This window comes from Vulpes lagopus, chromosome 17 (genome assembly GCF_018345385.1).
Source record: "Vulpes lagopus strain Blue_001 chromosome 17, ASM1834538v1, whole genome shotgun sequence".
NCBI lineage: Eukaryota > Metazoa > Chordata > Mammalia > Carnivora > Canidae > Vulpes > Vulpes lagopus.
Window position 1 is genome coordinate 26518733 of NC_054840.1, and position 23901 is coordinate 26542633.

Consider the following 23901-nt stretch of genomic DNA (forward strand, 5'->3'; position numbering starts at 1 on the left):
TTGTTGTACCGTTCCACCTTTGAATAGATATTCTTTTAAGTTCTTTTGTAGATAAAGCTGTCTTGAGTATCTTGTACTTTGATAATATTTTCTGAGTTCTTCGTCAGGCTTTTACTCCCTGGGATACCTGATACTTTTGAAAATTCTTTTTCTGTAGTATTATTACAAAGTTGTCATATAGTTTCTTTTCAAATTACTCAAGCTTCAAGTGTCAAGCTCAGTCTAGTTCTTAATTTACATTGACTTTTCTTTGACATTATTTTTCTCCATTTTTCAGTCTTTCTCCCTCTGATCAATGTAGGGACATAAGGTTGCTTTCTATGTACCTTTTTAAAAAGATTTTATTTACTTATTTTGGATACACACAGAAAGGGGTGGGGTCGGGAGAGGAGCAGAGGGACAAGTAGACTCCAGGCTGAGCATAGAGCTTGATTCTCAATCTCAGGACCCTGAGATCATGATCTGAGTTGAAACCAAGAGTCAGACACTTAACTGACTGAACCACCCAGGCCCGACATATACCTTCTTAGAGCCTGAGGGAATGTGGGTGGAGTAGGCCAACCTCCCTTGGTACCAAGCATACTTACTCCCGGGGAGCCCAGAGAACTGCTGCCTCTTTTGAGAATTTCCTCTATATTCTGTACTAGGATCCAAAGGTGTATCCTAATCCCATGAGCTTCAGCTCATTCTCCAACATTCCACAGAACCCTGGGACATTCCAAGCTCAGGCTATTACTTGTACTTAATAGAGGTTCAAGGGCATTATAAAGGAGATTGTACTTTTAGGAGTTTTTCCTTGGAATATTCTAGGGAGCTTTACTCACCTGAGTCTCCTTTGCTCCAAGAGCATTGTTAAAAAATGTCAAGTTTTTGCTGACATACTTTGTTTCATCAGTTCTGCTTTTAATATTTTCGAAGTTGTGGGAGCAAGATTAGAAGTTGAGCTTTGATAAACCAGAATCTTTTGTTTCGTGACACCTGGGTGGCTCAGTGGTTGAGTGCCTGTCTTCGGCTCAGGGGGTGATCCTGGAGTCCCTGGATCGAGTCCCACATCGGGATCTCTGCATGAAGCCTGCTTCTCCCTCTGCCTGTGTCTCTGCCATTCTCTCTCTCTCTCTCTCTCTGTCTCTGTCTCTCATGAATAAATAAATAAAATCTTGAAAAAAAGAATCTTTTGTTTCTTCCCCGGCCACCATTTTTCTTAGTTTAGAAACAAAATCCACTGCCCTGTCTTCTTAATCCTTTCTCCTGTTTCATCTAGTCTTCTTCTTCTTCTTCTTCTTCTTCTTCTTCTTCTTCTTCTTCTTCTCCTTCTCCTTCTCCTTCTCCTTCTCCTTCTCCTTCTCCTTCTTCTTCTTCTACTTCTTCTTCTTCTTCTTCTTCTTCTTCTTCTTCTTCTTCTTCTTCTTCTTCTTCTTCTTCTTCAGCTTTGTGACTTTTGCTTGGTTCTTTCTTATATTTTCTATCTCTTTGTTGAAATTCTCACTTTGTTCATCCTAGATTGGTGAGCATCTATATGATCATTACTTTGAACTCTATTATCAAGTAATTTACTTATCTGTTTCATCATTTTTTTCCCTGGGCTTTCATCTTGTTCTTTCATTTGGAACATATTCCCCTCTTTCCTCATTTTGTTTGTGTTTGCTTCTATTTATTAAGCTAAAGAGCCATCTCTTCCAGTCATGAAAGAATGTCACACAATGACTGGGGGTGTGTTTCAGTCTGCTGTCTGTGCAGTGCTCTGGGATTCGTAGCCTGCCAAGAACTATCTCTCCAATTGTTTTAGCATTGCAGGGTCCAGAAATACAAGCCCCCTGGTCACCAGAACTAGACATTCAAGGGACATTACCTATGTGGTCTGTGTATACCCACCAGATGTGTGGGGTCACTGGGGAGTACCAGATTGGGGGACGTCCAACCCCCAATTTTAGCAGGGTGGGGCTGCAGAAGAGCTTAGGGTTGGAGTGAGGGGTATAAAGGTAGAAGGAGAGTGCAAAAATGGCAATTGCCAGTGCCTCCATCCTCAGAGAGAGTTCCAACAGACACTTGTTACTGTGGCAGACACTTTAGGATAAACCAATGAATATTTTTCACATGTAGTCTAAGTACTTTTCAACTTGCTGTTATTTTTAAAAGAAAATTTTAATTCCACTATAGTTAACATGCACTGTTATGTTAGTTTTGCCTGTACAATATATTGATTCAATAATTTTATACATTACTCAGTGTTCATCATGATAAGTGTACTGTTAATCCCCTTCATCTATTTCACCAATCCTCCTACCCACCTCCCCTCTGATAACCATAAATTCTTTATAGTTAAGAGTCAGTTTTTTTGGTTTATCTCTTTTTTATTGTTCATTTGTTTGTTTCTTAAATTATACATATAAGTGAAATCACATGGTATTTGTCTTTCCCTGACAAATTATTTCACTTAGCATTATACTCTAGATCTTTCCATATTGTTCTAAATGGCAACATTTCATTCATCTTTATGGCTGAGTAATATTCCATTGTATAGATGTACCACATCTTCTTTATCCATCTATATATCAATGGACACTTGCATTGCTTTCAGAATTTAGCTATTGTAAATAATGCTGCAATGAACATAGCAGTGCATATATCTTTTTGAATTAGTGTTTTGTTTTCTTTGGGTAAATACCTAGTAGTGGAATTACTGGATCATATGGTAGTTCTACTTTTAATTTTTTGAGGAACCTTCATACTGTTTTCCACAGGGGCTGCACTAGTTTACATTCCCACCAACAAATCACAAGTATTCCTTTTTCTCCACATCCTCACCAACATTTGTTGTTTCTTGTGTTTTTGATTTTAGCCTTTTGACATCTGAGGTAATATCTCCTTGTAATTAGTTTTGATTTACATTTTCCTGATAATGGGTGATGTTGAGCATCTTTCCATGTGTCTGTTGGCCCTCTGAATCTCTTCTTTAGAGAAATATCTGTTCATGTCTTCTAATCATTTTTTAATTGGATTATTATTCTTTTTAAAATTTAAATTCAATTAGCCAACATAATAGAACATCGTTAGTTTCAGATATAAAGTTCAGTAATTCATCAGTTGCATATAACACGCAGTACTCATCATATTATGTGCCCTCCTTAATGCTCATCACCCAGTCACCCTATTCTCCCACCCACTTATCCTCCAGCAACCCTCAGTTTCTTTCTCATAGTTAAGAGTTTCTCATGATTTGTCTCCTTCTCTGATTTTTTCCCAGTTTTCCCTCCCATCCCCTGTGATTCTCTGCTCTGTTTCTTATATTCCTCATATGAGTGAAATCATATGATAATTGTCTTTCTCTTACTGACTTATTTCGCTCAGTCTAGTAACCTCCAGCTCCATCCATGTCAATGTAAATGGTAAGATTTCATCCTTTCTGATGGCTGAGTAATATCCTATTATATATCTACATCTCTATCTATCTATATAGTCATTTAATTGGATTATTTTTGTTTGGTTGTGGTTTTGGTTTTTTTGGTGTTAAATTGTATAAGTTCTTTGTATATTTTGGATACTAACTCTTTATCAGATATGTCATTTGCAAATATCTTCTTCCATTCTGTAGGGTTTTTTTTCGTTTTGTTGATTGTTTCCATTGCTGTGCAAAAGCCTTTTGTTTTAATGTAGTCCCAGTAGTTTACTTTTGCTTTTGATTCCCTTGCTCAGGAGACATACCTAGAAAAATGTTGCTACAGTCAATGTCAAAGAAATTACTGCCTGTCCTCTTTTCCAGGATTTTTGTTGTTGGAGGTCTCACATTTAGATCCTTGATCCATTTTGAGTTTATTTTTGTTTTTGATGTAAGAAAGTAGTCCAGTTTCATTCTTTTGGAAGTAGCTGTCCATGGTTCCCAACACCATTTGTTGACGAAACTGTCTTTCTTATGGCATATTCTTGCCTCCTCTGTCAAAGATTAATTGACCATATATATGTGGGTTTATTTCTGGGGTTGCTATCCTGTTCCATTGATCTATGTGTCTATTTTTGTGCCAGTACAAAAATTTGATTATTACAACTCTGTAATGCATCTTGAAATATGGGACTGTGATACCTCCAGTTTTGTTCTTTTTCAAGATTGCTCTATTTGAGGTCTTTTGTAGTTCCATACAAATTTTAGGATTATTTGTTCTAATTCAGTGAAAAATGCTGTTGGTATTTTGATAGAGACTGCATTGGATCTGTAGATTGCTTAGGGTAGTATGGACATTTTAACAATATTTGTCCTTCCAATCCATAAGCATAGAATATCTTTCCATTTCTTTGTGTCATCAATTTCTTTCAATAATGTTTCATAGTTTCTGGAGTATAGGTCATTCACCTCCTTAGTTAAGTTTATTCCTATGTATTTTATTATTTTTGGTCCAATTGTAAATGAGATTGCTTTCCTAATTTCACTATTACTTCATTATTAGTATATGGAAATGCAACAATTTTCTGTGTAGCAATTTTGTATCTTGCAACATTACTGAATTCATTTATCAGTTCTAGTAGTTTCTGGTGGCTATTAGTGTCTTCTATATATGGTATGCCATCTGCAAATAGTGAAAATTTTACTTCTTCCTTAATTATTTGGATGCCTTTTATTTCCTTCTGTGTCTAATTGCTAATGGTTAGCACTCCCAGTACTATGTTGAATAAAAGTGGTTTAAGTGTGAACATCCTTGTCTTATTCCTGATATTAGGAGAAAAGCTCTGTTTTTCACCACATGATATTAGTTGTGGATTTCATATGTGGCCTTTACTTTATTGGGTATGTTCTCTCTAAAACTACTTTCTTACATGGATGTTGTACTTTGTCAAATGCTTTTTTTGCATCTATTGAAATGATCATATGGCTTTTACCCTTTCTCTTGTTGATGTGATGTATCATATTCATTGATTTGCAAATATTGAACTACCCTTGCATCCGAGGAATAAATCCCACTTGATCATGATGGATGAGTTTGTTTAATGTATCATTGGATTTGGTTTGTTAATATTTTGTTGAGGATTTTTACATCTATGCTCATTAAAGATATTGGTCTATAGTTCTCTTTTTTTTGTAGTGTCTTTATCCAGTTTTGGTATCAGGATAATGCTGGTCTCCTAGAATGAATTTGGAAACATTCCTTCCTATTTCTATTTCTATTTTTTGAAATATTTTGAGAAGAATAAGTATTAACTTTTTCTTAAGTGTTTGGTAGAATTCAGCTGTGAAGCCATTTGATCCTGAACTTTTCTTTGTTGGGAGTTTTTGGATTACTGGTTCAATTTCATTGCTGGTAATTGGTCTGTTCAAATCTATTCCTTCCTGATTCAGCTTTGAAAGATTATATGTTTCTAAGGATTTATCCATCTCTTCTAGGTTGTTCAATTTGTTGGCATATAATTTTTCATAATATTCTCTTATAAAACTTTGTTCTTCCATGGTGTTGGTTATTTCTCTTCTTTCATTTCTGATTTTGTTTGAGTCCTCTCTCTCTCTCTCTCTCTCTTTCGATAAGTTTGGTTAAAGATTTATCAATTTTGTTGATTGTTTCAAAGAATCAGCTCCTGATTTTTTAATGTTTTATTTTTTTAGTTTCTATTTCATTTATTCCTGTTTTAATCTTTATTATTTCCTTCCTTCTACTAGCTTTGGGTTTTGTTTGTTTTTCTTTTCCTGGCTCCTTTATGTATAAGGTTAGGTTTTTTTATTTGAGATTTTTCTTGCTTCCTGAGGTAGGCCTGTATTGGTATAAACTTCCCTATTAGAACAACTTTTGTTGTGTCCCCCAAATTTTGGACCATTATGTTTTCATTTTCATTTGCCTCCATGTATTTTTTGATTGCCTCTTTGATATCTTGGTTGACCTATTCATTGTTTAGTAACATGTTATTTGACCTTCATATATTTATGGTTTTCCTAGATTTTTCCCGGTGGTTCATTTCTAGTTTCATAGCATGTGGTTAGAAAAGATGTATGATATGACTTCTATCTTTTTGAATTTGTTGAGATTCATTTTGTGGCCTAAAACATGATCTATTCTGGAGAATGTTCCATATGCATTTGAAAAAAGTATGTATTCTGCTGTTTTGGGTTGGAACATTTGGAATATATCTGTTAGATCCATCTGGTTTAATGTGTCATCGAAGTCATTGTTTCCATGTTGATTTTCCGTTTGGATCGTCCAACCATTGATGTAAGTGGGGTGTTAAAGTCCCTTACTATTATTGTATTACTATCAATGACTTCTTTTATGTTTGTTATTAACTGCTTTACATATTTGGGGGATCTCATGTTGGGTGCATAAGTATTTACAATTATTATATCTTCTGGTTGGATTGTCTTCCTTATGATTGTATAATGTCCTTTGTCTCTTGTTACAATCTTTGTTTTAAAGTCTATTTTGTCTAATATAAGTATTGCTACTCCAGCTTTCTTTCCACTTCCACTTGCATGAAAAATGCTTTTCCATCCCTCTACTTTCAATCTGCATGTGTCTTTAGGTCTGAAATGAGTCTTTTATGAGTAGCGTAGATAGGTCTTTCTTTTTTTTATCTATTCCATTACCCTATGTTTTTGATAAAAGTGTATAGTCCATTTGTATTCAAAGTAATTATTGACAGGTATGTACTTATTGCCATTTTTTTCACGTTTTTATGGTTGTTTTTGTGGTTCTTCTCTGTTCCTTTCTTGTTCACTTCTCTCACAGTTTGGTGGTTTTCTTTAGTGAGGTACTTGGATTTCTTTCTCTTTATTTTTTGCTTATATATTGCTGGTTTTAAATTCATAGTTGCCATTAGATTTGTATATAATATCTATAATATAATGTAGTAGTCTATATTAAGTTGATAGTCAGTTAAGTTTGAACCCATTCTTTACTTCTTTTCCTCATACATTTTAGTATATGGTGTCATACTTTATATCCTTTCATTTTGTGAACCTCTTGACTGATTTTTGTAGATATACTTGATTTTACTGCTTTTGTGCTTCCTATTTTTCTGATTCCTACCTATGGTCTTTCTTTTCTACCTAAAGTATCTCCTTTAACATTTCTGGTAGAGTTAGCTTAGTGGTCCTGAATTCCTTTAACTTTTGTTTGTCTGAGAAACTCTTTATCTTTCCTTCTATTCTGAATGATAGCCTTGATGGATAGAGTATTCTTTGCTGCAGATTCTTTCTTCAGCATTTTAATTTATCATGGCACTATCTCTTGGCCTACAAAGTTTCTGCTGATAATCAGCTGATAACCTTATGCAGTTTCCTTTGTATGTAACTGTTTTTTTGTGTTGCATTAAAATTCTCTCTTTAGCACTACGTTTTGCCATTTTATTTTTTTTATTTTTTTATTTTTATTTATTTATTTTTTCGTTTTGCCATTTTAATTACTATATGTCTTGGTATAGAATTCATTGGGTTGATGTTTTGGGGCTCTCTGTGCTTTCTGGACCTGGATTTCTTTTTCTTTCCCCAAATTTGGGAATTTTGTAGCTATTATTTCTTTAAATAAATTTTCTTCCTCCTTTTCTCTCTTTTCCTTCTGAGATCCCTATAGTGTAAATGTTATTTGACTTGATGGTCACTGAGTTTCCTAAAGCTATTTTCATTTTTTTACTGTGTTTTTCTCTCTCTCATCTTTGGCTTGATTGTTTTCCATTACCCTGTCCTTCAGGCCACTGATCTATTCTTCCTGCTTCCTCTAGTCTACTGTTTTTTCCATATACTGTATTTTTAATTTCTTTTATTAGGGTCTTCATCTCTGACTGGTTCTTTTTAATGTTTTCTATTTCTTTGTTAAGTGTCTCACTGAGGTTCTCCACTCTTCTGAAGTCCACTGAGACTCTTTATGGTCATTACTTTAAGTTCTCTATCAGTCATGTTACTTATCTCCATTTTGTTTAAGTCTCTCACTGTGATTTTGTCCTATTCTTTCATTTGAGACATATTTCTCTGTCTCTTCATTTGTCTAACTCTCTGTGCCTGTTTCTATGTGTTAGGAAAATCAGCTATATCTCCTGCTCTTGAAAGTAGTGGCCTTATGAAGAAGAGGTCTTGTAATGCCCTGCAGTGCAATGTGTCCTGTTCACCAGAACCTGTGTCTCCAATATGTGTTGCATGTACCATACTATTGTGGCTTAGCTGCTTTTGCCTTGAGTCCAATTGTCTGCAATGACTCTCTTTGCCTGTTGTGGGTGGGGTTTGGTCCCTATGTAGTTAGTGGGCCAGTCTGTGGCTGCCTTGGGCTTAGGTTTAGTTATACCAGGCATTTGCTAGTGATGCAGTAGGACAAAACTGCAGGAGAACATGAGGGTCTGGTGCATGGTGCCAACAATGTCCATGCTGATGAGAGGGGACCTGAAGTTGCTAGGGACTGAGTCACACCAGGTTGAAGAAGGCATATCCACAGAAGTGTGTGTGTGGGGGGCAGGACATGTTGTGTTAGCAATGTTTTTAGTCTGCTGTGGGAGGACACCTGGACCGAGGCCTGGCTGGAAAGGATATGTCCTCAGAAGAACACATGAGCAGGATGTGCTTTTAGCAAACTATATAACAAGTTTTGGCACCATGCTGGCTTTAAGTTAGGAAATGGCATCTGTCACTTTCTTTGTTCCTGGAAAGTCCCCCAAAATCTCTGTCCCTCCAGTGCATGCTCTGAGATAAGTAAACAGCTATACAGTATACAGTCCTGTATAGCACAGGCATTTTTAAAACTGCTACTTCTATGCAGTTTGTTGTGCTATCTCTTTAAAGGCAGGGGCTCAGTTTCCTCCCATTCTCCTGGCTCTCCCATTACCCTATTTTTTTTTTTTTTAAAGGTCCAGGTTTGAAGCCCTGCTGATTGCAAGAACTTAGGAATTTCAACACTTCTGGTTTTCAAAGCCAAATGTTGTGGAGATTCATCTTCTCTGTTCTGGCTATCTGGTATGGGAGTCTGTTTCTCTTCCCTCTCTGAGATTGTAGTATCCTTCCCTCCTACAGATAGTTCTGTGGGTCTGTTTACCTCCTTATCATGTCTTTGCACTTTCTACCCTCTTCAGTGTGGCCTCTTCTCTACATTTAGCTATGGAGAATCTGTTATGCCAGACTTTGGGTTGTTTTCTGAGGTGATTGTTATCTAGTTGTATCCATGAAGCTAGGTGAACAAAGGGTCCTTCTACTCCACCATCTTTCCTGGAAGTTCAACTTACTGCTTTGCAATGGGTCTTAGAATGAGTGGTTCCATATGCTGTTTTAATAGAGTCTCACTTTCTTATAGCCCTTTGGATCTCCTAGGCATAAGCCCCATTGATTTTCAAAGCCAGACATTTTGAGGACTCATATCTCTATTGTAGGTCTCAAAGGTTGGAGTGGACTGATGGACTTGAATTCCTCACTCCTCAGGAATGTATTTTGTATTTGTGAAACCTCCCCTGTTCATGGGTCACCATGCCAGGAGTGGGGTTTTTGGCAAGATTGCATCTCTGCTTCTCCTACCTTTCTTGAAGTGGCCATCTTATATTTTGTTGTATAGGAGCTAGTTATTCAGTTAGTTTTCAGGTCTTTTTCAGAGAGAGATCGTTCTATATGTAGGTTGGTGTGTCCATGGGAGCAGGTGAATTCAAGGTCTTCCTATACTGCTATCTTGGACCACCCTCCCATTTAATGAATTTTCAAACTGCTAAAGAATTTGCATTCTCTGAGGTTTATTGAGTGCAAAAAAGCCAAATAAATAAATGAAATATAGCCATTGACAGTCCACTAACCTCCAGCAGTTACTATAATTTATAAAATTCTGTAATAAAATCTATTTTTGTATTCTCCATGAAGAAAGGGTACACCAAGTAAATGAAGATTAGCTGTTTAAAGCAAAGAAAGAAATTACTTTAAGATAATTGAGAAGCAATTAGTCACTATAAATGATAAAGATATCAATAAATCACTTTTTTTGTGGAATCATTAATTAATTGACCTTTTTTTTTTTTAATGTGGAGATGAATAAACTACAGTCTGTCTACTTGAAGTTCTCACAGTATGGAAAGAATATCAGACTTTTCTTCCAAATAAAGTGTGGATAAAATTATGAGAGTTCAAAGAGAACAATACTAGGTTTTTTGGAGACTAATCTTAATGAGGAAAGCTAGCATTTAAAGAATGCTGACTATGTGACAAATCATGGAAAGCCTGGCTCTAGAAAGTTCATCTTTAGAGCTGATGGGAGCTTGTCCCAACTTCTCTATAGAGGTTGTTCCACATTGCAGCCTGACAGTAAACTTTAGCTCTCAGTTAAGGAAACAGGAATTCTCCTGTATATTTGTTCAGAAATGAGGTCTTGCCTTCTGATTTCTGATAGAAAGAGGAAGAGAAGTTTAGATTATTCAAACTCTGCTTCTCTGGTTTGTATTCTCAAAGTACCAATGTAGAAATCTACTTTTCCTAGAAATGGATAGGAATCAACTATCAAATTTAAGAAAAGTATTGGTAAGAGACTTTTGAAACGTCACAGGTGTGAAGAACTTGTAATTTAGGATCTTAGCTGCAACAAATAAATACTGGTTTCCTGTTTTGGGCTTCGTCCTCAGGGCACTGAGAAAAATTGTAGATGAGCTTAATCCTTAGGAAACTGTAGAGAATGTAAGAAACACTAGAAGGGGGACTTATGACTTTCTGGTAATCCTGTGAGAAACCAGTAATCTGGGCATCAATTCTAGATGAAAGTATGATTTATGAACATATAGAAAAGAAAGCAGGAGGTTCACTAAGTCATGACAAATAAGTTAAAATTGTTTTTCCTTTTTGCAGGAATTATAGTTTGGTAGCTCAAGAGACTGCATTAAATACAGCCTATGCATATTTCAGGATTGCATTTGGCTATCTCAAACTTTTCTTCAACAAAATGAAGAAAGAAGAACAGGATGTCAGTACCAGCAGATGTATTCATAACTTGTCAAGGAAATAATTGAATCCCAAAGAGGATTAATCAATGGGTTGCTGTTAACCTTGATATATAGTTCTAGAACCCTACCACATAGATTGTAGGTCCTTGTCCTGGTCAACAACTGACAGTTTAATTTAGTATCTACTATGTAATAGACATTGTACCATATGTTAGAATAACATTCACTTACACATACCAGGAACTGGCATACTTAACATTTTATGAACACATACTCAGCACCTTATGATCTTATTTGATTCTCCCGATAACCTGATCAAATAGATTTTATCTCTATTTTGTAGATGAAAAAATGGAAAGTTAAAGAACTTGATTAGCCTAAGGTTCACCACACAGCTACTGAGTGGCAGTGTCCAAATGTAAATCTTGGTCTGTCAATTTTTCTTCACTGCCTTTTTAAAAAAATTGATTGGAACAAGAGAATGAATCAATATGCATATAAAATGAATGCAAAAGAGATATTGACGTAGGGATGTGCTTAATGACAGAATTAGTATCCAAAAGAATTTTAATAGGCTGGAGCAAATTTAATCAGAGAACATTTAACAGAGATGCATGTGAGATCCTGAGCTGGGTTCCAAATATCCAGCTGCACAGGGCAATGTGGCTTAGCAGCTGCATAAGCTTAATGTGATTCAACAGTGTGACATAGCTGCCCTAAAAGTGAGTGAAAACGGATGCCACATTTGTACAAATCTAGGATTCCAAACAAAGAGATAGATTATTCTGTTTTATTATGGAGCTGGTGAGTAGTTCTGGGCAGCATACCTTTGAAGGGACATAGACAGACTTAACTAGTCTTGTAAAAGGACTCAGTACCATTTTTCTCTCATTCTTTTTAGAAGTAGTTTTTTAGAGTGCTTACTATGTGTCACGCATTGTGTTAGGCACTCAGGGAATGGCAGTTTATAAAATAGCCCTCTCATAGCTTACATTCTTACTGGAGAGGCAAGAAATAAACAAATTAACAAATGAATGTGTATCATAATGTCAGTAATACATGCTGGAAGAAAATAAGGCAGTGTAAGGTGATAGAGAATAGGTGGAGGCTTTTTCAGAATAGTTTCTTAGGGAAGTATCTCTGAAGGGCTGGCATCATAAATGGAAGAAGAACATTCCATGCAGAGGAAAAAGAAAGTACAAAACCCTGAGGTGGGTGTTTGCTTTGTAATTTTTGAAAGGAACCCAAGGAAGCCACTGTGTGATGTTAACAGACAGTGAGGAGAAGCAGGACTTCAGGCTGTCCCAGAGGTCAGGTGAATGAAGCATTTCAGGAAGGACAAAGTGATCCAATATGAGCAACACGAGTAAGATGAGAACAGAGAGCTGATCCTTGGATTTGGCAATGTGGTTCTTTGAGGATTTTGTTGTTCCTTATGAGAATTAGCTGAAGGAGCCTGAAGTCTTCTAGCCTTGGGAAGAAAAATCTTAGAGCAATGTAATTGTGGACCATCTGAATACTTCCTGAAATCAGATCTCTAGGGACATGGAAACCTGGAATTTGCATTTTTAGCAGTAAAAGTTTTTTCTTTACCCTAAAAATGGAAAAATGTTGATTTAGGAATTCCTAACTGACTTGACAAATGTACAAAGTTGTTCTGCATTTCCACTGAGGGGCTGATGAACAGAGGCTAAAAGGAGACAGATTTCTGCGACATATGAGATGGAATACTTTAATGCTGGGATCTTAGAGCAGAATGAGTTATTTATGACAGAAAAAAGTTCTCATCAATTGAAGAAAAGTGGAAAATCACTTTTTTGGGGGAAACTGTTTGGAGGGATTTAAGCATCATGTGGGATGGGAAGAGTGTTGTACGAAGTAAACTTCCAGCCCTGAGGTTCCATTGTCTGAAATGCAAGCAGCAAACCCCCCTGCTCTAAATAGTCAGAACACTAGCTCCAACTATCCTTGTCTATGTCTGATTTGACTTTGGAAATGTAGGAAAAAGACATTTCTGTTTTGTTGAGTCCCAGGATTTGAGTTGTCAAGTGATCATGGAACAGCATCTATTAGGGGAAGGAAAAGAAGAGAGTTAAGATCTTACTGTACAGTAGCAAAAGAAAGAAATTAGCAATTGAGAAAGCATTGTATCAATGTTTGCATGTTTCCATTATAATATATGAAGAAAATCCTGGATGTCTATTCCCTTTCTGTTATTTGATTTATTATTATTATTTATTAAATTGGGGCAAAAGCACAAAGTCAGGAATAGATATCTTGGGTTTGTTAGCAAATGAGATGTTCCAAATTTTGTGTCACACAATTAGCTTGGTGGGTTTCTTTTCGCTGGCCATAACATTTCCTGTGTGCAGCAGAGGCTGGGCTGTGGACCTCCTCATTTGTTGAAGCATATGCAGTATTGTTGAGCTCACCACACAGCTGTGGGGGGAAAACGTTGCTCACCCTAAGGTTATAACCCCCCTTTTCTAAATTACTGTTTACTGATGTGGGAGAAAAGGACTCCTGGCATAGCTCAATAATTACTCTTGGCACAGTTCAATAATTAATGAAGTGTTAAAAAGACGCTGCTAAAGTTTGTGCATCTGCTATGGAGGGTATGAAAGTACAAGAAACTCGCCTGCATCTCTGAGTCAAAGACACACATGGCCTTCCCTGTCCTCCCAGGAGAGGACCCAGTGGGGAGTGAGTGCAAACGAATGCTTTCATGGAGGAGAGAAGGAGACCCTTACTACCAAGCTGTTGCCACGTTTTTGAGAATAGAGAAGTCCAAAGTGATAGGGCTGTAGTTTCTCAGCTTTTTACTCCCCTGTGATTTATAGGTAGGGTCCTTTAATTTGTGAGAAGAAATTTCTATACTTAAGTGACTATTCGTCTTTCTCTATTGGTTATAATAGAGTACTTGTTAAATCAGTAGTTTAAAATAATTTGATGACGGTAATGCAACAGGGACAAATAACTGCTGCCACTAGTGTGGTATTTACCTCCTAAAGTTTTAGGAGGTTGCAAGGCTGGCATCCTGCCTAGTGAATAAGATATCAAGAGTGCTTCTTTAGCTGCAAAATTAACAAAGGAAGGAATAAATATTATTTTTCCCTCAAAGGACCCAGTTTGGAAAAAGCCCAAGGATTAACTCTTTGTGCCTTAGTCTGATTTCACAGCGTGTCACCTCTCGCACTTGTCCTCATCAATCACTGCCATAGGACCAGGCCTCAGACAGGCCTCTGGGCTTTCCCAGGAATCCCTGCTGCTTGGCTGGAAAGTCGGGTCCAGGCCCAGGGTTTCTGAAACACAGCTCAGGTACAAGCTGACTCTAGCTTCAGGCCAATTTCTTAGGCAAAGGGTCTTTGGTAATATGTGGAACAGAAAAAAAAAATGTTGGGAGAATGGGTTGGTGTTTCATTTACCTCTTTCCTCTACCCAGCCCCCACTCCATCTCAAAGTTATTTAAGTTCTAGTTCAGACCAAAAGGAAGACATTTGACAAATTCTGTTTTGTTAACTATACTCTGATTTGGTTGATCATAAGTTGAATATTGTTTTCTTCTTCTTTTTTTCTCTCAGAGTTGTGTATATACATTTCTTTGTGGTCACAATTTCTCCATGTGACAGCTAAGGGGGAGTATAGGGCAAGGAGTAAACCTTGAGGAATTAAGGTGCAGTCTGCCCTATTTTTTCCCCCTTCCTCTTTAATATGAAACTGGTTACAGGCACATTTTTTTAAATCTCTCAGCAGGAATTGCAAAGTTTTCCCGGGTCATCACCTAGCAACAAAACCCAGCAAAACATCCGCGAAGCAGTTTTTGCAATGCAGCCATCACCGACTAGCAGAAGTGACTTGTGGAAGACTGAATTTGCCATGGAGGGAATTGAATGCTTTCTTCTTTATTCAAGTAGAATGCTGAGATGTGCAGTCTGGATCCTGCTTGGACCAAATTAATGTACATTAAAGAATAAACCATAATGCCCGTTGTGAATAAAAGGTCGGAAGATTCGACAAAATTTGATGATGGGCCAGTTTTTATTGAAACTTCTTAAATTGAACTTTTAAAGCAGTTGTTTTAAATAAAGCAATCTGAGACTGATATAACTGTCCCTTTATTAGATAAAATATTCTGAGGACTTTTGGGTAGTGTAAGAAACCTTAAGTCTATTGAGTAATAAGTTCAGAATTCAACAGAAGATTACTTAGCCTCATCCCTGAAAATAATAGTAAAAATCCCCCTTCAGAAGGAGAGGAAATCTGCTTTGTCTGGTTTTGACTTATACTCAGAGTTAGCAGCAGGGCATAATGTCTCCTATCATTAAGAAAATACGCTACCCTGGAACTTGGTTATAATATCCATCTGAAGGTCTATGCTGTGGGTCTTTTTCCTTGGAAGAATCTTACAACAAGATCCTTTTGCTTTGCCGTGTAGTTTAGAACCAAAAGATAGAATGCAAACACATCTCATTTCAATGATCTTTTTTGATAGTAGCATATATGGAGACTCAACTATATCACGTCAATGACCAGGCATCTAGATCTTGATTTTTAATTCTCAGATAGGGCCTGCTGTGCTCATACCTCTATTAATAACAGAGGAGTTTCTTTAGCTTAGTACTGTAGGCAGAAAGCAAAAAGATTCATTAAGCATGACTGAGTCCTTCTCGCTCTTCTTTAAGAATTCTATAAAGTTTGCTCCACATGTGTATAGTATGTGCATGAAGGAAACGAAGTGTGTTTTCCTATCAGGCTTCAGCTCTTGATTACTGGTAATGTGGTGGGGAAATTGTGCTCCAGTTTAGATGCTCTTCTACGTGTCCCACGCTTTTGTGACAGCCTGGGATGTCAATTCTGCTCAGTGTCCATTATTGTTAATGACAGAATTGTTCTAAACATTTGCCCCGTCCTTGTACAAAATGCAGTTTTTAAGTACTGAGTCCTCAGATGATTTGTCTAAAAGGCCTTGCTTCCCTCCAGTATGTTCTGTGAAGTGTTGGCTATCTGCTTTATTTATCCATCTTTCTTCAGGCTGAACGCTCTTTGACAACTTTTTCTCAGTCACAGTAGTGTCTTCTGCAGCTGTGTAAGCAATATTCTAAATCCTTGCTACTCAAAGTATGGGCCAGTGTATCAACATCATCTGGGGACTTGCCATAAGTATATAATCTCAGGCTCACCACTCCCTCCCTCAAGAACTACTGAATTAGAATTTGCATTTTAACAGGTTACCCAAGTAATTCAGATGTACACTGAAGGTTGAAGAACACTGTAGATCTTTCTGGTTCAATAATTTGCTTCCTGTTGGGAGTTCTAGCTGAAAATGAATCAATTGTGCTGTTGGCTTTTCTTCTAAGACATGAAGCACTTCCTATTCTCAATGATACTGAGGAGGAACCATAGGAGCAACAGGGAGACTTGAACAAGATGTAGAGAGTTCCCATACGTTAGTTTGTATTTACAGACAGGACAAGCCAGTGATTCCACATGATCTAATAGACTATCAGACAGTTTTCTCTACCTTGTACACCTTATTGTTACTCATTTTAGAGAAAATTCTACATTTAGAATTCTACAAAATTCTACATTTTAGAGAAAATTCTATAAGAGAAAAGTCTTATATTGCACTTATTTTTATACATGACAGTTTTCTTGTAAGATGAAAAACTTCTTGAGGCAGACAAAGCACTCATATTTATCCCCTTCACATCCCATAGCCCAGGGCTTTTATTATAATAGAAGCTTAACAAATGGTTGTTGCATTGAATTGTTAACATTGCCAACAGACACAATGTGTTTAAAAGAGTTATGACATCACTTTTTCTAGGAAAAATGAGAAGGAAGTTGATAATGACCTAACATAAAGCGCTGAGGGGATAGTGTGCCTTTGTGACTCTAGGCATTTGAGTTACATTGCAAATGGTATAGTCTGGTCCAAATTAATCCTTTCTATTACTAAATAGACCAAGTCTTCAAGGTATTTATGAAAGACACTGTAGTTTGGAGTTATCCTTTTGATTTGGGTATCCAAGGGTTAAATGTCCATCCAAAGTGGTCCTAAAGAAGGAAGAACCCCTAAAAGTGGAGGGGATATTACTTTAATGGTATTCATGAATCTATTAACCCTTCTTTTCAGAGGTGTGAAGAACCAGAATTAGAATCTGGGAGCATGAAAGAGAGTACACATGGAGAAGACCGATATTGGGGAAGACTTTTTATCAGAAGACTGATAAAAAGAATTTTATTTGTGTGGACCATTGAAGACTGTATCGTGCTCTTTTGCATGTTAATTACCAAAAATATGTTGATTGTAGAAAATCTAATTCAATTTAGATTTTCTAATTCCTGGTTTACCCAATATATTACACAGATGAGGTGCTGATATTTTGGGAATATGTTTTTTTTTAATATGAAGTTTTACAAAGGGTAACATGACTAGGACTTAATCATGTTGCCCCTCACATCAAGGTTTATGTGATACATTGGTAATTTGAATTGGTAGTGAAAAAAATGGAAATGAGAATCCTGTCATGTACAATATTAGGAAACCATACTGGGTAAAGGAAACTAAGCATAAAGAGTCAACTTAGTTTCACCTCACAGTAAAAGCAAGAGGAGAGATGACATTTAAAGGTTTATACAAATTACTGTGTAAATCATCCTAAAAAAATCCCAGATGGCGAGAGGAGAATTTTTATCTTGGCTTCATGGAAGTATATATTTCTTTTAAAGGAAGAGTTATAGTTACAAATAAGTATAGCCAATTAAGAGTAAAAGCTATACTAGTTTCAGAAGCACTTAATTTCATTTATAACTAAAGGCAAATTTGTCACTTAATTAGTAAGTCTGACACAGGTAAAGAGGAAGACAGCTGCTTTTCTAGGCATTTTATGCCTCACTGGTCCCCGGTAACCAGATGGCATTGTTGTTGCTGATGGATGAACCAGAGAAGATGTGGGAGAGAATCCACCCCCCACCCCAACTCCTTGAAACAACAAACTTGTATTAGAAATCTCACAAGGAGTAAGCTTTCTTCTGTGTTCACCTAGGTCAGGCTGGGGTGGGGAGAAATGTTGGAGCTGAATGAATAATTTTGCTCTCTCCTCTTGTGGTTTGTTTGAGAAGACCATAGTTAGTAGGTAAGTGAGTGGCTGCACACACCAGCCTTCTTTTGTTTAGAAGAATTCCCAGTTACAGAATTACTCAATAATGTTGCACCAGTTTTTAAAACTAAAAGAAATCCCATTTATTTGCCTAGCATTTTAAAGTTTTCCACTTGTGTTTTCATCCGTTATTTTCTGACTACTCTCAGTAACTTGCAGAGTAAAGCAGGACTGGGATTATTTTAAAAAAAATACATTTTATTTATTTATTCATGAGAGACACACAGAGAGAGAGAGGCAGAGACACAGGCAGAGGGAGAAGCAGGCTCCATGCAGGGAGCCCAACGTGGGACTCGATTCCAGGTCTCCAGGATTACACCCTGGGCCGAAGGTGGCGATAAACTGCTGAGCCACCCGGGCTGCCTAGGACTGGGATTATTATATGAGAAACTGAGATTCAGAAGTAGAAATTAAGTTGATCAAAGTTTGCAAGGATAAATTACAAACCTAGGACTAAAATCTAGTTTCTAGATTCCCATAGTGCTTCCTCTAATACAAAGATTATACAATAAATAGATGAAATGTTGATCAATCTCATTAGTAATTAGGGAAATAGAAATGAATAATATATCAAAATTTTTATCTTCAATTTGGTAAAAATTAAGAGAATTAGTTTTCATTCTTGGCAAATAAATATAGAGACATAGTGTTCGTATTTGGGTACATAGAGGCAGCTTAAAACTTTTATAATTTTTTAACATAGTATTTCTACTTCGAGTAATCCATCCTATAGAAAAAAAATCACATTTCTACATAAAGATAGATATATGTACAATGATGTTGATTGTTAATATCAATAAAAAACTGCAAATAACTTTAAGGTCCCTAAGTTGGAAATTGTTAAATGATTATGGCATATCTATATTATGAAATACAAGATGAAATTATTTTAGAAAGGACAGATGTACACGTACTGATACAGAACATTTTCCTGACATACTGATAAGTAATTACACATGAAGCTTAAAGTTTAATTTATTTAAAAAATTGCATATGTGCATATACATGTATAAAATGCAGATGCATAGAATAAAAGTTCTGTGACAGCACAGACCAAACTGAAAATAGTGGTTGCCTATGGTGGGAAGAGTGATATTATGGGGATGGACAGGTAAAGAGGAAATTTATACTTAGTCTAGATTTCTATATTATTTGACTCTTTGATAAGAATTTCTTTATGTATCATTATAAAATAAAAAATGTTTAAAAAGAAAAGTTAACTTCTCCTGGGCTACCTTCATTCCTTGCATCCTGGACTGTGGCCTCTCTCACACTGTCTAATGACTGGAGTCTGGCCTGAGTCTCAGCAGGAGCTCAGCTCCACAGCTCTGACCCAACAGTATCTTTAGGTAGAGAAAAATTCTGGCACCAACCTTTCAGGATTATCTAGATTTTCTATCATTGCATTATGATGTTTCTTTAGCAACCTAGATAATAATACCATGCTGATTTTTTAAACTTTCACTAGACCAATGGTTTCAAAACATTTTTGGCCACAAAAGTTATGCTCAGAAGCCCAATGCATGAAAAGACAAAAATGGAGCTCCTCTGGTTGAATTTGAGGGTGATAAGGACTTTTCCACCTTATCACCTCCCACTAACAAACTCTAAAAAATTGCTTCCAAAAAACACCTATGCCTCCAGAGAGCAGTTTGAAAATCACTGGCATTATATTTTATAAAGAAACAGGAGTCCAGTGAAGTGATTCAGCTGAGGTTACATAAATGCTAAATGTGGAGCCAATCTTTGAATCTAGATATTCTGCACCCAGTTTTATTGTTTTTCAGGATGATGATTCACCTTTTAGGCAATTCCAATTAGTTTTGGCTGTCCAGACTTTCTCAAAAATAGAGAGCTCAAATAACATCTTTACAACTGTTAGAATAGGGTTTTGTGTGTGTGTGTTTGTGCACACCTCTCAAACACCCTTTATGACTAACTCTTAATTACTTCATCTTGAGGAGCTCCACTAAGTAAGGACTACAAAGTGAACTTCACTTGTCTTGTACTATTTTACTTTATGAGATGAAATGGTAAAAATTATTATCATTTTAACTTGTACCATTTTGTAATATCCAGATGGTGCTCATGCTATTCCACATTGAGCTATGATGACTGAGTGCTTAACATTGAGAGCTGTCAGTATGCAAGCGTCCTCGCTGTCCTAGTGTTGGTGAGTTGGGCCAGTGAAACTTTAACTAGACTAACTGATTAGGACATTCTACTCCATTGGTACTAATTTTTCACCTACATTGGAGTTATGAGTGATTTACAAGTTTACAGCGATGACTTCAACTTGTTTTCTAGTTGATAAACAAATTATTCAGCAGTGTAAACCACTCTTAAAGATCATAAAAGTCTTTAAAGAAAAAGCAATTAGAATAATGCAAGTTCTAAGACCAGAATTTGATCTGTATCAAGTGGAGTAAAATGTTTCACTAACTTCTGGCTGACTTGGCTAAAACAAGTTAATCCTTTTAAGTTGGGAAAGCTTAATAACATTAGTTTGCCATATAAATGTTTCTCTCACCCAGTTCTAATGAGATATAATTGACATATAGCACTGTATAAGTTTAAGTTGTATAGCATGATGATTTGACTTGCATATGTTGTAAAATGATTATCATAGCATCTAAGTTTTAATATCATTATTATAATCTTCATTGTGATTTATAAAGTGCCTTTTGTTAGCCTTTGGGAGTGAAGGGTAAGATCAAGAAGTATGCTATAGTTTACATAAGGCCAATAGATAGAGACTGTAGATCCAGTCCTAACATTTGCCTTTCTGGGACTCAGTTTCCTAATCTATAAAATAGTGGGGTTTGACTAGATCAGGGTTACTGAATCTGAATTATCTGAACCTCTAAGAATTCATAAAGGAAACAATGAGAAACAATGGGGCCCATTTTCAGTATTTCAAAAACTCTAAATGAAATGACATTGTTTATATTAGTTGCGGCCCTATAAGGGAATTAATGCATCAGCCATGTAATTAATTGCATAAATTAATTAATTTTAAATATTGATGATTGCCTATTGCTTTTACTATATTGTATATTACAGTTTTGTATGAATAAAAATTAGGAAACAATTCATTACTTAACATTACTTAATAAATAAAATCTTCCAGGAAGAAAAATTCAAAACACAAAATACATGGAATGTTTAAATGTTCTTTGGTGGTGAAAAGTTGGGAACTCCTGGTCTAGAAGATCTTTAGGCATCTTCTAAGAGGACCTCAATGATCCCTGACATCTGGCATTTATGCCCTTGTGTAATTGCTTCCCCTTGAGCATGACCTGGATTTATTGACTACTTTCTAATGAATAGAATATGACAGAAGTGATGGGATGTCACTTCTGAGATTGGGTTATATAAAGATTGTGGTTTGGCTCTCTTTTGGATCGTTTGCTCTGGGGGAAGCCAGCCTTGTCATGAGTTGACCCTGTGTAGGGACTCACATGATGAAGTTTAGAAGCAAGTCTTCTAAGGCCTGCCAATAGCCATGTCAGTGAAATTGGAAGCAGGTCCTCCTATAAAGGAGCCCTGTAATGCCAGTAACATCAGTTGTCACCGTTATTTCGGTTTCATAATAAACCCTGAGCCAGAGTTACCTGGCTAAGTCATTCCTGGAATCCTGACCCACAGAAACTGAGATAATAAGTGTTCATTATTTTCGATCTCTAAATTTGACATATTCTGTTATGCAATCATAGATAGTTAATATGGACTTTTCACTTTTCCATGTTTTAATTTTCAAGTACCCTTAAAGAGACTTTAATAAGGGATAAGACTTTAATAAGGGATAATAAGGCAATACAAAGAGAGATAGTCATTACTAAAAGTAGGGGAAAAGAAGAAAAACAAGAATAGGAAATATCAGACAGTCAGAGGGAACAGCCGTCCTTGAATACCATAGAATATCCCCTTCTGAAGAAGTTGAATGAATACAGTGACCCATCATTATCTTTTGTGAAGAGTGTCTCTACCCTGGAGGCAGTTGGGTGGCGATTATGGTGGTAGTCACAGAGAGCCTCTCCATTGCTGCATCTCCTCCAAAGTCAGAACATTGGCCTAGGAATTTCTTTCACAAGAAATTTGTTAAGTTTTCTTTCACAGATCACCAAACATCACCACCGTAGTTTATGTAGAAAAGCCATGCTTTGTCCTAAATATTAGCTATGTTTTCTGTATTATTAGTACAAGCATTACAAAAGATGATAGAGAAAGAGCAGAAACAGGAAAAATTCTGTGAAATTAAGACAGAAGTTTTTATTTCTTTGACTTTTAAGTTATGTCTATTATGCCTTTTTAGTCTTTTGTTAAGAAAATTCATGAGGAGTAGGAAGAGAAGGAAAAGATAATTTTTAAAAAGAGGAAAAAATAGAGAAGGTGGGAAGATTTCTAGTCAGGACACTCACTTCATTCCAAATACAGAGGAATGATAGATAAAATGTGAAAACAAAAAATGGAGGAGAGATTTACACTGATGAAAACTCAGAATAAACATCACTGTAGACCAGTAGGGACTGATTTCACAAGGAAATTCCTGGGGAATCCAGTCCTAGAAATGGATAGTGTTTTCAGGAGTCCTGTAAGGAAAGTTTTCCATGAAAGAAGCAGTCACAGCAAGGCTAACAATTTTTATACGGGGACTGGAATAGGATAGTCCCTGTCCTGATCACTACCTGCAATTATGGCTTTAGCAGGTGCCAGGCAAGGAGGGAGGTGGTTTAGTGAAAGGAGGATGACACAGATAAAATCCATAGCCTCATTTGTCACTATTAAAGAGGAGCTCTGAAATGCCATTATACTGCTTGATTCTGGACTAGTTACCTGGGAGGTAGGTGGAGGAAACCTCAAACTGTGGATGGATAAATACAAAGGTGAGGGAAAAAGAGAGAGACAACTATAAAAATATTGACTTAACATTTGTTGAACTTTTGCTATGTGGAAGATATATAGAATGCTTTATGTATATAGAGTATATAACTCATGCATCATCTCAAGAACTATGAGGTAGTTATTATTTTAATTTTTGTTGTTATTACTATAGTCTCATCATACAAATGAGGAAACTGAGCTACAGAGAGGCTAAATAAATTGCCAAGATTACCCAGTCAATGAGAGACAGAACTTGGATTTGAACCCAGGAAGTCTGAGTCTAGAGTACACATGCTAATCATTTCACTATTTCGTTTGGAATGCAAAACTCACTTAAAATAATTCTACTCAAAAGGAAACTACAAATTATATTCCAAATACAATACATCTAATTCTATGAAAGGCAGGAAAATAATTAACCAAATTATGAATTTGATATAGGTAGCATTAGTTTGACAAAGACTTAATATTAAATATATTTAGTATGATTAAAAAAGATAAGTAAGGGAGTAACTTATTTTTTAAGAAAGCAAGACATTTTGAAACAAAAGCAGATAAGAACAAAGAGAAATAGTTGGATGGGAAAAGAGATCAATTAGAAATATTGGAAATAAAAACATAGTCATTGACTCCACTCTTAATTTATAGTTGAGTAACTAGTACTGGATTCAACTTCCTAGTGTAAGCAGCTAGAAAACTGGACAAAGGATATTGAATAATTTTTCTCAGATATTAGGCAACAGGCAGCACAGAATTGTGATTCTTAAGAGGAGAAATGGGAAACTCAAGAAGACCACAGCAGTCTCACTGAGTTGAGGAGACAGAGACCAAAACATGAACATATGAAAATAATGAAAAGAGAAATACAAAAGCTATAGACTGAATTGTGTCTCTCCTCAACCTCTGTAAAATCTGCATGTTGAAGTCCTAAGCCACTGTACCTCACAATGTGACTGTGTTTGGAGACAGATCTTTACAGAGCAATTAAAGT

The 23901-nt window shown here is 36.3% G+C and overlaps 1 long non-coding RNA gene across 5 annotated transcripts in view; it reads left to right on the forward strand.

The window, feature by feature from the left end:
- Positions 1-17204, forward strand: part of LOC121477317 — a 192901-nt gene extending 175697 nt beyond the window's left edge. For 3 of the 5 annotated variants that reach the window (XR_005984207.1, XR_005984209.1, XR_005984210.1), the window contains one exon: positions 14617-14857. This is a non-coding gene — a long non-coding RNA (uncharacterized LOC121477317). Of the gene's footprint in view, positions 1-14613; positions 14858-16999 lie in introns of those variants that run through there. The other 2 variants (XR_005984211.1, XR_005984208.1) reach the window with 2 other exon arrangements.
- The last annotated feature ends 6697 nt before the right edge of the window (positions 17205-23901 follow it).